The 15,643-nt window shown below is 42.3% G+C and overlaps 1 long non-coding RNA gene across 2 annotated transcripts in view; it reads right to left on the minus strand.

The window, feature by feature from the left end:
• Positions 1 to 15,643, minus strand: part of LOC144302365 (uncharacterized) — a 73,028-nt gene that overhangs the window by 16,664 nt on the left and 40,721 nt on the right. The gene's annotated exons all lie outside the window — the stretch shown is intronic.

Here is a 15,643-nt window from a genome sequence, read left to right on the forward strand (position 1 = left end):
CTACTTTAAATTTAATGGATTCATGGGATCCCTGGGTGGCGCAGCGGTTTGGCGCCTGCCTTTGGCCCAGGGCGCGATCCTGGAGACCCGGGATCGAATCCCACGTCGGGCTCCCGGTGCATGGAGCCTGCTTCTCCCTCTGCCTGTGTCTCTGAGCCTCTCTCTCTCTCTCTGTGACTATCATGAGTAAATAAATAAAATCTTTAAAAAAAAAAAAAAAAAAAAAGATTAAATTTAATGGATTCACAACTGAAACACTCAAAGCCTGGTGGTTTCTTTTCTTTCTTTTTTCTTTTTTTTTTTTTTGGAGTGTTTTTAAATTTTGATCACTTTCTTTAATAGAGAAGGCCTATTTATATTATTTATCCTGTGTGAATTTTATGATTTTATGTAATTTTTATGATTTATGTAATTTAATTAATGGGCACATCTATATTATCAAATTTATAGGTACAGATTTTTTTCTAATATTCATTTATTATTCTTTCATCATCCATCAAATCACTAGTGATGATCCCTCTTTAATGTTGATATTAATAAAATATTCATCAGTTGTTTTCTTTGTTATCCTGGGAAGAATGCCATCAATTTTATTCATCCTTTCAAAATCAGTTTTGGTTTAATTGACTTACCCTATTGTTTTCCTATTTATAATTTCATTTATCTCTACTTTAATTTTTAATATTTCTTCCTTCTACTTGCTTTAGACTTAAATTGTTCTTCTTCCTTTGGTTTACTAAGATGGAAGATTTTCTTACTTATTTTGTGCATTTTCCCCTAAAATAATCATGTAATGCTATAAATTGTCCTCTAAATACTGCTTTCACTGCATTGCACACATTTTGGTAAGTTGCCTTTCCTTTTTCATTTAGATAAAATATTTTTATATTCCTCTTGAGACTTTTTACCCATATGTTATTTAGATGCATATTGTTTAATCATTAAAATTTTAGTAGTTGCTTCAGATTTTTCATTATACATTTATATCTAAGTGTACTTTCAAATAACACTTTGGTTCACAGGTAACTTACATACGAATATTCAAAATTCCTCCTCAGTGTTATAAGAAAATAACATTGTTGTCATGTATGACACTCATTCATATGCTACTGTTACCCAGTACATTTCCACTGTTACTTTGAACAATCATGTATGGTCCAATGATATCTTACTACTTTATTAAACACTTGATCCTTTTAAAAAGGTTTTTATCTTTGTTATGTTGTCTAGCTTTTGATTTGTCTTCAGCAGGAAGTTGGGGCCAAATTACCTAGTACATTATTAGCAAGTAGAAGCCAGCATGTAGCTTTTCTCAACTTGATGGCATTATCTTTTTAAATTTCTCTCTCTCTTTTTTTTTAAGTATACCCTATACCCAATGTGCGTACTAAACTCACAACCCCAAGATGAAAAGTCACATGCTGTACTGACTGAGCCAGCCAGGTGTCCCCAGTGGCATCACCTTAATATCAATTCCATGAGCATGATGAACAACTCTCTCAATTTATTTTCCTGTCCTGGTTTTACCACTGAGAGCTCCATGTCCAAAGAAACCCCTCAGTTCTGGGCAAACTGGGGCAATTGGTGTCCCTAACCAATACACAAAACAAAATCTCTGCGTAGAGCAATCGGGAGCAATGCCTGCTTGGTGCAGGCTCAGGCTTTTCTCTCCTTTATACATGTTAGCGTCAACTGTGTTCTTTATTCTGCCTTCCTTTTGGTTGTGAGAATGTGATCACGGCCTCTTTGTCTTCTTCCCAACATCTCTGCTAAATAGTCTCAATGCCATTCCTACTGATGAAGCCTGAAACATCTCTTTTCTACAATAAAATAGATTTTACTTGTGACCAGTTATATTCAATGAAAGCACCTAGACTTGTAGTGGAACTAGGGTAGATCTGGGATCTCTGCTGCTGAAGTTTGGCAGCCTGTTAGAGCACTAAGGTATCACTGTGGCTCTTTAGACAATTCTCAGTCCTGCCTCTCTCCCTTTTTAACTTCACATTCTTAGGAGACCAACTGATCAGAGAGCATGTGCCAGCTGTGCACCCTGAGTAGCTCAACATTGCCTGGGGCGGCAGGGGTAGAGTGGAGTTACATGACACAGACACAAGTGACACGAGAGGGTCTACTCCCATGCATTAGGGTGAACCAGGCTCTACAATAGCACTTAGACCAGTGGTTCTCAAAGCATGCTCTCCAAATAGTATCAGCTGCTCCAGTGCCACCTGGGCATGTGTTACAAATGCAAATTCTTGAGCCCTACCCCAGACCTACTAGATAAGAAACTCAAGGTTGGGCCCAAACCAGCCCTTATGATGATCTGCATACATGGTCAATTTGAGAACCCATTTTCCAGAAGACACTTTTGACTTTGTGACCCTGCCTCTACCATACTACATTTTATTTTCCAATAAACTAAGAAGAGAAAATAATTGAATAATTTTTCTCAATATTGAAGAACAAAGAAGTATAACCCTAATCCTTGTGATAGTGATCACCCCTTAGCCAGCAAGTGACCTTCTACAGAGTAGTATGTAACAACAGTATGAGCTAAGAAACAGAGCCATTCCAGAATTCCCTGAAGCTGGATGCTCCTGGGAAGTGCAATGCATGAAACAACCCCTGGATTCTCTGGTCCATGGCCCTTTCCATACCTCCGTGTTGTGAAGTGGGTTTCTTGATCAGATTCTGTGCTGTGTGGGATCAGACAATCCATAATACCCTGGAGAATGGGGTTAACTGAGAATCTACTGGTTGGAAAGACAAACATTCCCCCATAATAGGTAGTCATCTCTATGAAGACAAACCTCTGGCCATTGCAGAATGGAAGAGGTCCAGTGTAGTCTCTTTACGAGACCATATCCTGGCTGGTTGCTGTCCTCAAGGAATAGTGCCATAGTAGGGGATCAGTGCTGGTCTTTGTGCCTTGCACGTTGGATAGTAGCTAAATCAGTTTTGGAAAGTGCCAGGTCCATGTAACCTTCAGGCAGGAAACTCAAGGTTGGGCCAACCTTGGTCCACGTAACCTTCATCTCTACAATCATGAAGTCTATTCACATGCCTATTTTGCAAAGTCTATGTTGGCTAATGATGATGGCTGTTCATGTTGACTCTGAGTTATTATGTCTACTGGGGTATTCAACGTCTCTTCCATGATAGATACCTTCCACTGGGCATGAGCAAGTGATACAAATATCTTCACATATTGTGCTCGCTCTTGTATATGCATTCATCCATTTGACTTAATCAGAACACTTTGCATGTTATATTTCAATTCTTTTTTTTTCCATGTCCCCAACCAACAGCCAGGCTACTGGCAACTATTCAGAAATAAGTATACATTCTCATGTCACTTTACTTCCCTTCCACACAAAGTCATTTCTGCCCATTGCAAAGATTTTTTTTCTCTACTATCTATTTTGGACATCCCAAAATGTCAGGGTAGTGGCTGCCATGCATTGTCAGCCTGCATCCATATCCTAAGCCATCCTACCCTCAGCTGGTCATATGGGACCACTGTAGAGTTATAGAAGTACTGGGGTAAGGGCGCTCCCAAAACCATGGAAGTAGGTGGCCACTGGTTCTTGGTTAACTGGTTATGTAACTCACACATGCCTTCTGGTCCTGCATGGCTTCATCCAGGATGTTACATTCACATTTTACAACAAATTGTTGTGATATCCATATAAATTTGTAATGTGACAGGGGTGAAAAAACCCTGCTCATAAGGTGCAACCTGGATTCACAGTCTGTTTCAGCCCCATGGTCAAGTGTTCCATCTACCAGGGCCCATTAATATATTAAGAGCTTTATCAAGAGGCATATAATTCTCTGGTGCAGGTGTTATGGCTTCAGAATCTCAGGGTCCTATGTTGTGATTCTTCCCCTGGAGCTTTCCATAAACATCACCTGCATCTTTCCCGACTTCTGATGTCTCCAACCACAGTGTATGCCGTGTCATAGGGTCTAAATGAAAGGGCTGCCTGGACTACAGACTGACCTTCTAAAGATACCATTTTTAATCTGGCACCATTCAAATAGTCGTCCTTCTATGACACCCGACATATGGGCCACATAACATTCCTGGTTGTGGAAGGCATTGTCTGCAGAACCCACAAAAATCTCCATGCATGGTGCTTCTTTTTGTAATAGGAATATCCTGCTAACTGTCCAATCTGTATGGTGTCATCTGTGCAATGGACCAATGTGAGGTCTGAGTCTTATGAAGCTGGAGACAGAGAAGTAGAGTTGAGCATCGAGTCTGCAGAGGTGGCCCTTTTCTCTCCTGACCTTCTTCTTTGCAACCTCGTCTGGCTGCTCAGAGGCTTTCCTTGGATACATGGTTGGAGTGAGAGGCCCCAGAGGTGGGAGCCCCATGAGCTCCACCCACTGAGAGCCCTGGGTGTTCTTACCTGAGTCTGTTGGAAATACAAAGTTCTTGTTGTGATCCACAGTCTTAGAGCTTAAGGATCCTTGCTCTTGGGTCAGCAGACCCATCCCTCAGTGTTGTGTTCTATCTGAACCCAGTGATGATATGCCCTGATCTTATGTGCCTTATATTCACCTCACCCTACCTTCCTGAGGCCCATCTCTTTGGATTCCCCACAGCCATGTCAGAAAGAAAATGAAACAGCATTGCCTTCTGTGACCTCGTTACATTTCTGCCCTACCAGTCTAATTATTCTGGGGGCCATAGGAATGCTTCTGGATAAACTGAAGTAGGGTCAGAAATCATGAAAAGGAAAGCTGGAAGATAACTGTTATACACACTTATGATGTCAGAAAAACACCCACATGGTGACAGTGACCATAAAAGTCACCTTGTGTATCCAAATCAGGCTTCATCCAGGTGACTCAGTCTTGGGTGCTTACTCTGCAGAATGCACTCTCTCAGAGCCATTGTGGTCTTGCTGTGGTCCATGGCAAATTGCTGGGGGTTCCCATTATCCCCTTTTTTTTTTTTTGTGGTCCATCTCCCTTTATATCTTATCTTCCACTTTATTTTTCATCATTTTTTTAAAAAAAGATCTTTCTTTCTTTCTTTCTTTCTGTATGTATGTATGTATGTATGTAAGTATGTATGTATGCATGTATGTATGTAAGTATGTATGTATGTATGTATGTATGTATGTATGTATTTGAGCGGAGAGGGCTGAGAGAGAGGGAGATCTCAAGCAGACTCCTCACTGAGCGCAAAATACCACATGGGGCTGGATCCTATGACCTTGAGTTCATGACCTGAGCCAAAACCTAGAGTCAGACACTTGAGCAACTGAGCCACCCAGATTCCCTTTATCTTCCACTTTAATAAAGACCATATCCTAGAAGCCCATGGGCTTGATGAGCAAGTAATCATCTAGGAGGGTAAAGACTCAGATTGGCCCGTTATGTACATCAGAGCTCAACTCTTGCCACTACCTCACTCTGAATAGATCCCTGCTCTAACAGATTTAAAGGGGCCAATCAAGTTGTATTTTGGGTTCATTAGCAGTCACTGAATCAATGTAGTCAAACTACATTTTATTTGCTAAAAGGCCCTTATCTGACACTTCCTGGTCATCTGGTGATCAGCTTCATCAACGTAAATATATTTAGTCACATATTAGCATCTTAACCCTCACCACCAACTCACTCTGTATTTTACAGCTATCTGAAATAAAATGCACTGTGTGCTACCCTTTCCATATCCACAGGATACGTGCAGATTCTTCCGCCTCACCAAGAAGCCACATCAGGCCCTGGGTGAGGGCTGGCATTTTCATGTAAATGGCAAGTTTTATATCAATGTCAGATTAGCTGCGAGGTTGTTTAAACACTGAAACCTTCTGACCAGTTGACAAGACAGGATTTCTATGAAGAAGGCGACATTTCTGAGGCATCCGTATCTTGGAGGTTTTGATGTATTAGTTGATCTTTCCCCTGATGGCTGGCAATACAGACAGTCTTGTTAGTATTTTAAAAGTAATTTTTTTAAGTTATCTTTCCTCTTGCTCTCTCCTTCTCACTTCAGAATTATTCAGAATTATTCAAATTACCTTATTCCGATATTAGCTTTCACAGGCTGGGCTAATGGATGGAAAAAAGCCCGTGATGGTGTCCTGGCTGTCTGGCTGCGGAGAGAATGGCCAAGCCTTGTGCACTTGGCCCACTGGACAGTCGGAAAATTCTCTGAGGCAAATAGTGGCTCCTTTGTTCATTCATTGTTACTATCCACGTGCTGGAAAAGGTGATCCAGGATATTGCATAGGTTTCCAATTTATTCTTGAGAAGGTGGGGTCTCTGTGACCAGAGGCAAGGATGGAGGCAGAGAGAGTAACATTCTCACACTTTAAAAAAAAAAGCCACGATGTCTTGATTACTTCCTTCTCAAAAGAGGAAAGAACGTGCTTGTCCTCAGGTAGTCTGGATAGCGGATGCTGTGTGCAGAATGTGAATGCGCACAGCATATACACACAGGAAGTGTGTCCAAATCCAGAAGCTCTGGCTTCTGACCTCTCCTCTCTCTGAACTCCAGCCTCTATGTCTCTGGCCTGATAGATGGGTCTCCCTGGTTGACTCATTGTCCTATGTGGTCATTCTCCCCAGAGTGCAGGAAATGCTGACTCCATTAATTATAACACTAATAATAAAGACAGCATTGGGGCGCCTGGGTGGCTTAGTTGGTGAGGTGCTGAACTCTTGATTTTGGCTCAGGTCATGAGCTCCAGGTCATGGGATCGAGCCTCATGGCAGGCTCCAGGCTCAGCACAGTCTGCTTCTCTTTCTCTCTCTGCCTCGCCCCTGGCCCTGCCCCCCTGCTCAAGCTCTCTCTCTGTAACTAACTAACTAACTAACTAACTAACTAAATAAATAAATCTATCTTTACAAAAATAATAAAGATAGCATAGATAATGTGACTGCTTTCCACATTGTCCAAATTCCTCTCCCCTTGACCTTATAGCCCAGCCAATTTGCAGGCAATGAGAGCTTACTGCCCACCAGATGGTTCTAAACCCTTTATCCTGGTCGTCTATACTCTTCATGATTTTCTTCTACTTACACTTCCCAAAATGACACCTGCTATTCCCAGTCCCCCTTATTAATCCTACTTTCAGCTCAAGTGATATTATCTGCCATTCCCCAAACCTGGCCTACGGGCTCCTATCCCCCTTGCACCTTCAGCTCGTTTCCATCTAAATCCTGCACATTGTGCAAAACCAGGTCCAACGCCATCTTCCAGGAGCACTTCAGCTCAAGAGCTCAGCTCAGAGCGTAGATATCCCATTCCTTGTGAGTGTTATCATTTCAGTGTACATATGAGCCACCCGGACATACATATGATGCTTCTCTCTGCCTCTGTGCTCCTGCGTCCCCCTCACCCACCCCATACGCTTCACATGGAAGAAAGAATAATTAGAAAGATTAGAAATATCTCTTATTTTTAAGAGATTGAAGGTAAAGAGGAGAGTGTATCTCTACTGCATGTCCCAATCCATACTTTTATTCAATGTAACCTAAGGCAACCGAGGAATCCGATGCATTGTTTCATTTGTGGGTTCCTGTCTTGGCTTCAGAGGGTTAATCTGAATGCGAGTGTTTATAGTGAGTGCCTTTGAACAGCTCCAATATGGAAAACAGCTGAAAGGAGCTGTGAGACTGAATGTCAGAGCCGGATGGGTGGGAACTGTGCTGCACAAGCTAAAAAGGCTAAGTTTTAAATAAGATATATAATGCACAAGGAGCCAGATGCACAGCTAAAACACACCAGATACAATCTTAGTTAAAATGTACATTCAAAGACCAGCATTGAGTTAGTCATCAGCCAAGAAAACATTTGAGCTCCCCCGTATTTGAGCTCGAGTGATTATTCAGGCAAATATTCCAAACCTGCGTTTGAAAGCTGTTCTGAATAAATTGTGCTTCGATAACTATTTGCCTTGAATACCAAGTCTCCTCCCTTAAATCAACACAAAGTGAAGACCGCAAACTGAAACGAGAGGAGAAAACTGATTAACAGGGACATCCATCCCTAAGCCATTGTTGTTTGTGATGTTTTCCCTACATTTATGTCAGTGTGGTGTGAAAAGGAAAAGCCTGCTTAGTGGAATGGTGGGTAAGTCTCAACAAATGTCAAATGCAGCTTGTAAAATACGTAGGAATTGGATAGTCTAATGCCTTCAAAGTTGCTATTAGAGACCAGATTGGGATTTTCACCTAAGAAAATTTAAGACACACTTCAGAGTCAGTTTTGGCAATTTCTGTAAGGTTGCAAGACTTTAATTTGCCAGCATAGAATGTATTTCTGTGATATATGGTGAAACAAGGCCATGCACCATCATGACGTTAAGTCTCCCATGTGTTGGGGCTCACGCTTCAGGGAGTGTCGCTGGAAGCAGTGGTACCCACGAGGAGGCACTCTGCCTCGGCTCAAGTGTGTCTCCACACACGCAGATTCTTTTGTGTAACACACTGCACTTCTCAGCCATAAGTTGATGTCTTTTCTGGGACACCAGAGACAAAATGAGGCCAATGAGAGATGATTAAATTAGGTTCTAAAACGATTCCTGATCATGGACCGGTTCCCTTAATTTCCTTCTTCTCATTGAAATGCCAGGCCCCCTTCCTAGATATTTTAGCATTGACAGCTGATGTCTCCAATTTGTTATGGATTTTCAAATCAGAAGTGATATTTGTTTCTCTCAATCAAATTAAAAAGAGAAGACTTTCCCAGTGGGAATTTGTTTGATCGAACAGAGTCATAACATAATAGTCACAGAATTGATTACCTATAATTGGGGTAATTTTGTTCAATCCTGAGAATCCTGCAAAGCATACTTAGCTCCACTAGCTCCCTTGTCTGGGTCATAGTTGGCCAAATTAAAGTAGAGTGGCAAGTTTTAATTATTAAGCTTGTGGAGGCACTTGTGTAAAACTCATGCTAATCAATTGTAACTCACTTTTACTCACTTATTGATCATCTATTACAGCCTAATGCTCCAACCTAATACACTCTAATACTGAGCATCTAGTACACTACTAGTCTCATTGGATGCTATGGACTGTGGGAGACCCAAAGACACAACACGTGAGACAGCTGACATGCAAGTCCCATACCAGGAAGGAACAGTGACGTGGAGAAATGTGCAACAAGAGGGTCATCACAAGGGGATTCCTGGGTGGCTCAGCAGATTGGTGCCTGCCTTCAGCCCAGGGTGTCATCCTGAAGTCCTGGAATGGAGTCCCGCATCGGGCTTCCTGCATGGAGCCTGCTTCTCCCTCTGGTGTGTCTCTGCCTCTCTCTCTCTCTCTCTCTCTCTCTCTCTCTCTGTGTGTGTGTGTCTTTCATGAATAAATAAATAAAAACTAAAAAAAAAAAAAGTCATCACAAGGAGAGATATCATGGTCTGGCTGGTGAGGGAAAAAACAAGAAGGGATGATCGAAGTAAATCCTTAAAATTCCAAAACTCTTCCTTAATGTCTACTTTTAAAAATAATGCTTGTTTCTGAACTGCCAGGGAGGTGCCTCTCAACAGACCATCTGTTGAGGATTTTCATGGGCCAGCGGCCGGAGTCCTCTTGTATTGTCTTCCTGTATCATGCACCTTTTGATGCATAACTTCACATTCTTGTCTCTTGTGCTTGCATTCAATTTTTTTTTTTTTTTTATGTTTGGGGCTTGTGTTCAATTCAGAAATATCACTGCTTTTAGTTTGTTAGCCTGTGTGACAGGGACCAGTTAGCTGCTCACTAGCCTCCTGGACCCACAAGGATGCTTTGTTTCTCTGATACCTTTTCAGTGTAGGGCCATGGGACACAGTGCCAACAGGCTGTGGGTAGTTTGTGCCATGTGGGGCCTAGATTCTACTAGTTTATAGGATGATCAGTCACTATAAAGGTTAGCCAGGGAAGCCGTTCAAGCTGCCCAGGTTCTGAATGAGAAGTAAAGCTTTATTTGTGAAGCTCATTCATTAAGTTATTGCCATTACCCAACTCACCCAGAAATTGGCATGTCTTATAGCATGGTTCTCAGCTATGTGTGCTCAGTTGTAAGGGGAGAGGTAGCGACTGGGGTCTGGGAGGCTGGGTCGATCTTCTGCAGGGATGGTGTGACACGGGGAGAGATGTCAGGTTTGTTCTGGGTCCCCTCTGTTGCTGAAACCATGATTTGTTCATGATTCAACTTATGGAGTTCCCCTCCGGTTGGCCCAGAATTCCAAAGAACAATGGGCCTCTCCCACAGTTCAGTCACTGGGTTAGAAAAAATCCTACGGGAGATCATTTAGAAACACCACTGTTTGGAAACATGGTTTCTCTTCCAGCTTCAGCAGCTCAGCTGAGTTGTGATGGGTGGTGAGACCCATGTGGATGTATTCCTCTTGAGCCAGGCAGTTCAGCATTTCAACACACAAGTCCTTCATGCTAGGTGGCACAAGAAAAACTCAACCTGAGGGTTCAGATGTATCAAGATTAAAAGGAGATTTGATTGGGGATGGTGGACTTAATCTACAAGGTTTCTGAGACACAAAACCATCTTCCATCAGAATTTAGGGTCAAAAGCCATTGATGTTGTAACAATGTTGGAATGGATGAAAGTTTTGTTTTTTTCATACAACACTTATTTATTTGGCATAACCCACTTGTTTTAGATATCTCTGCTTTATGACGTATTAAGTCCTACCCCTACACATCCTTTCAAATTTATTGATAAATCCACTCGAGAAGACGTAGGGCCATATTACTGAATATGCTGAAGAAATGCATGCTAGGGATGCCTGTGTGTCTCAGTGGTTGAGCATCTGCCTTCAGCTCAGGTCGTGATCCCAGGGTCCTGGGATCAAGTCCCACATTGGGCTCCTAGCAGAGAGCCTGCTTCTCCCTCTGCCTGTGTCTCTGCCTCTCTCTCTCTCTATGTATCTCATAAACAAATAAATAAAATCTTTAAAAAGAAAAAGAAATCCACGCTAAAGAATGGTTACCTAATAATGCCAGTTCTGTTTTCCTGCTTAGTTTCACTTGCTTTGCAAAGTCTCTCTTTTTCTAAAAGCAATGGTTTAATACTTTCATTGTCCAAGATGATACCCTTCTGTAAATTCTATCTTTAAATAAGTTACTGCATGGAGGTCTGAAAAATAAACCAGATAGAAGAGCTGCCTCAGTGACTCTGTGTGGGGGGCTGGAGAGATTATGAGGATCTTCCTGAGCTGACTGCATTCACCACCCATTGATCACAGGCCCCCCAAGCATGGCCGGCAGAAAGTGGACTTACAATCAGAATTTTATTTTAAGAACTTCTTGATTTCAAATTAACGTGACTGTCTCCATGTAGCACTAAGCCTACACACAGAAGAGGGTCACTTCTAGTTTTTATACCAATCATAGTAATCACAAGTGATGTTTTAATCTGTTGAGACCATATCATCTGGCCAAACAAGCTCCTGCTTGCAGAAACGTGCTGATGAACTCTCTAGCATCAGAATTTCTCTATCTTGAACTCATGTATAATTCTCTAAATGTGTCTTGCTATTAAAAGTTAAAAGATATTCTTCTACCAGCCCATGTACTAAAATCAAGCCAAAAGCAAGTATTTGCATCTTCTGCGAGGGAGGACCCAAGCTGCACACGCTTCTTTGCCAAAACAGTGCAGGTTACACGAGGTAAATGGCTGTGGTCCACGCCTGCATATGCATATTGTCCAATAACACTTGTAATTGTATCAACAAAGCAATACAGCCCCTCTCAGCCCTTCAGACTTGCATGGTGGTGAGGCATTCACACCACGGCTCCCTGTCAATCTCCCGGTCTGCTTTCCCTAAATGCGGCGTATCTGTATTCCATATGCAAATTCTCCAGTGAATGATTTTCCTGTTTTGTAAGCTAGGCTGTACCTGTAACATGTGGGATTGAGTTAAAAATGACAAGCAGACAAGCACAGGCACATTATCTTGACAAACTCAGCCTCCGAAAATTACCCTGGGCCTGAATTATTAAAATAACAAGGAATATTTCACTCAGCTGTGCAGAAATGATCCTAATTGTCCACTTTAGCCAAATCCTTTCAGTCTCTGAGATCGGTCAATTTACATCGGTGGCTTGCAAATTCCTCAACTCCCATTAGACGCAAGCACAGCAGCAGCCCAATGCACCCTCATTTATTTTAATAACCTGCCAAGCAGACATGAAAATGTTAACGTTGGGAGGCTATAACATGACAGGATCCTGACTTGTCAGAGCCACATTATAATCTAGTTAAAATACTTTCTTTCTCCCTTTCATGTCTTCTCAGGTAAGTGGGGAACTAATTGTCAAATTACTAATTTTGTTGGCATTAATATCAATACCGAGACAAGAGGAGCATGAACTGTTGAACGAGAGGTTTTTCTTCTACACCTTCTGCTGCTGATGGGGAAATTACCCTAGAATCAAGTAAAGAATTAAATTTGTATGATCCGCCAGCTATCTGGCACCAACCCATGCTTGCAAGTGCTGTTTGCTAATACTGTCAGGGGAACCTTTTTACATCATCTGGCCTGTTTGGGGTTCTTCGTGGGCAGGGTATCCTGATAATGAATCGATATGAAGCATTAACTATGGGTTATGTTGTGTGCAAGTACACAACACAGCAGGACCCTGTATGTGTTCAAGGACTTGCTATTTAAAGTCCTTATATGAAAAGACCTTGAAATCTGGCTGTAGACATCATGATCCTAAAATCTAGATCATGCCCATAGTCCTGGAAAAGTTACAAATATCATTTTTCCCCTGAAAAGTGAGACCCACATGCTGCTGGGCATGGTGATGCCATTTTAGACATAACACCAAAGTCAGACTCCACGAAAGAAATGATGGATGAATAGAAATAAAATAAAATAAAAATTAAATTAAAATTTAAAAAAAAATTCTGCTCTGTGAAAGACAATGTCAAGAGAATGAAAATCATGCCACTGACTAGGGGAAAATATGTGTGAAAGACACATCTGATACAGGATTGTTATCCAAAATATACGAAGAACTCAGAAAATTCGATTGTAGGAAAACAAGCAGCCCAATCAAAGCATGGGTCAAAGATCCTAACAGTTACCTCACCCAAAAAGAAACACAGATAGTGATTGGGCATTTGAAAAGATTCTCCCAACAGGCACCTGGTTGGTTCAGTCAGTTAAACATCTGCCTTCAGCTTAGGTCATGATCACAGGGTCCTGGGATCAAATCCCATATCAGGCTCCCTGCTCAGTGGAAATACTGCTTCTCCCTCTGCCTGCCGCTCCCCCTGCTTGTGCTTATTCTCTCTCCCTCTCTCTGATAAATAAATAAAATCTTTAAAAAAAGAAGAGGTGCTCCCTCTCATGTGTCACTAGGAAATGCAAAGTAAAGCAATGAGTTACCACTGCATGCTAATAGCATGCTCCAGACTATACAATCCAGCAATCATGTGTCTTGGTATTTGCCCAAATGAGTCAAACACTTCTGTCCACACAAAAACCTGTACATGGATATTTACAGCAAGTTTTTTTCATAGATTCTAAAATTTGGAAAAAAAAAAAACAAGATATCTTCAGTAGGTGAATGGATAAATCAACTGTGGTCCATCCAGACAGTGGAATATTATTCAGCACTAAAAAGAAATGCGCTGTCAAGCCATGGAAGGACATGGAGGAGCCTTATAAGGCATATCATTAAGTGAAAGAGCCAATGTGAAAAGATTACATCCTGTGCGATTCCAACTGTATTCCGGAAAAGGCAAAGCTATGGAGACAGCAAAAAGATCAGTGGTTGCCAGGGTGGGGTAGTGGGGAAGAGATCATTAGGCAGAGCAGAGGATGTTTAGGGCAGTGAAAATACTCCGTGTGATACGTATGATCAATATACCTCATTACACAGTTGTCCAAACCCATGTAATGCACAACAGCAAGAGGGAAGAGTCATGGCAACTACGCGCTGTGGATGATAACATTGCCTCACTGTTGGTTCAACAACTGTGACAAATGTCCCACCCTGGTGGGGCTGCTACTCATGGGGAGGCTGTGCGTCTGTGGGGGCAGGAGGCCTATGGGAAAACTCTGAGCCTTCCCCTTAATTTTGTTGTCCACCTAAAATTGCTCTGAACAAATAAAAATGAAGTCTTCTTAAAAGGGCCCTAGTGCTCAACCAAAAAAAGAAAACAAAACAAAAAAAAAGAACGTTTGAAAACCCAATGAACCACTATATAAAATCTGGTTTAACAGTAATTGATTCTGAAGCTCTCTCTGTATACTCATTTATACTGTCACTGCCCCAGACAAAATCTAGGGTCTGTTCGCATACCTCCCTCTGAGTTATGTTTCAGACCTTGGTAATCCTGCATCTGCTCTTCCCTCTGCATGGGAGATCCTCACCTTCTTCTCTACCTGGAGCATCTACTGAGACCCTCCTGCCCAAATCTCCTCTTTTGAAAGCTTTCCTGCCCTGCCCTCCCCTCTGCTGCATGTTTATTAGACCAGCAGTTGGACTTCATGGCTGGTCTAACACTTAGGATGATTTGATTCCGTCTGTCCACTTACACACATAAAATTAATGCCCTCAACGTAGGGAGCATGTTTTAATCATGTCTGTATCTCTGTAGGAGCAGAATAGAGACATTATCATATTGCTAAAACTGCATAAGGAAAAGAGGATGTGAACAGAAGCACAAAAAATTCAAAAGTTGTAGTCCCTCTACCTCCAAGCCTACCAAACACTTCCACTGCTGTGTTAGTAGCACCAGATGTCTTAGAACTTCCTCAGGGGAACGACTTGTTTAGAGAGTAATGTGGGCTTTGTTTGCTGTGGAATTCCTACTACAAACTCCTTCCTCCCCACTCAACCCACGCAGTCAGGGACCACACAGCCCCAGCCCCTCCATGCCACTTTTGTCACGCAGAGGAGACCTAGGCCCCGTGCCCCAGCCAGCAGCTGGTCTCAGACTGGGGAGGGGCACCGTGCACGCCTGTATTCCCTTCTCCCCAAAGTGGAGATGTTTGCTTGTTTACTGTTTTGTTGTTGTTGTTGTTGTTGTTGTTGTTAACACTGGGCTTTGTGGGAAAAAGTGCTTTCAAAAATTCATAGATCGGCAGGGACATTTTCTCAGTCAAGTAAGTGAATCAATATTTAATGGCATCTTTAGAAGCGGTGTTTGTCTATGATCATGTTGGAGAGTCTATAACCTGGAAATGAAAGCACCACGGCTGTGAGTTTTTGAAGAACATTTAACCTTTCATGTGAGTTGGGTCTGGGGAAGAGGAGAAAACTATAGACATTTTTAGAAACTCGAGAGCGGCCTTGAGGAAAAGGAGAACAGAAAGGCATGTCAGATCCAGTTGACGGCAAGTCCATGCTCCCAGGTGTAGGAAGTGCGAGAGGAAGGGGGCGATGGGAATGCAGCAACCCGGTGGTTTCAAGGTCACAGCTGTCCGTGGAGACAAGGTTCACTACAGAGTGGAAGAGAATTCCAGCTGCTCCTGTCCGTGCATTCACACTTCATCCTCTCAAATTATTCGTGCTACTGGAGACGGAACCGAAAAGTGGCTACTTCGTCCAGCCTGCTGGACCTCAGCTCCTGGGTACACGGTGCCATCCAACAGCCTTCTGGGGGTGAGTCTAAAGATGGGGCCTCCTGTGTACCGACCTTTCCCTCTGAAACACTGCC

The sequence above is a fragment of the Canis aureus genome, chromosome 31 (assembly GCF_053574225.1).
Source record: "Canis aureus isolate CA01 chromosome 31, VMU_Caureus_v.1.0, whole genome shotgun sequence".
NCBI lineage: Eukaryota > Metazoa > Chordata > Mammalia > Carnivora > Canidae > Canis > Canis aureus.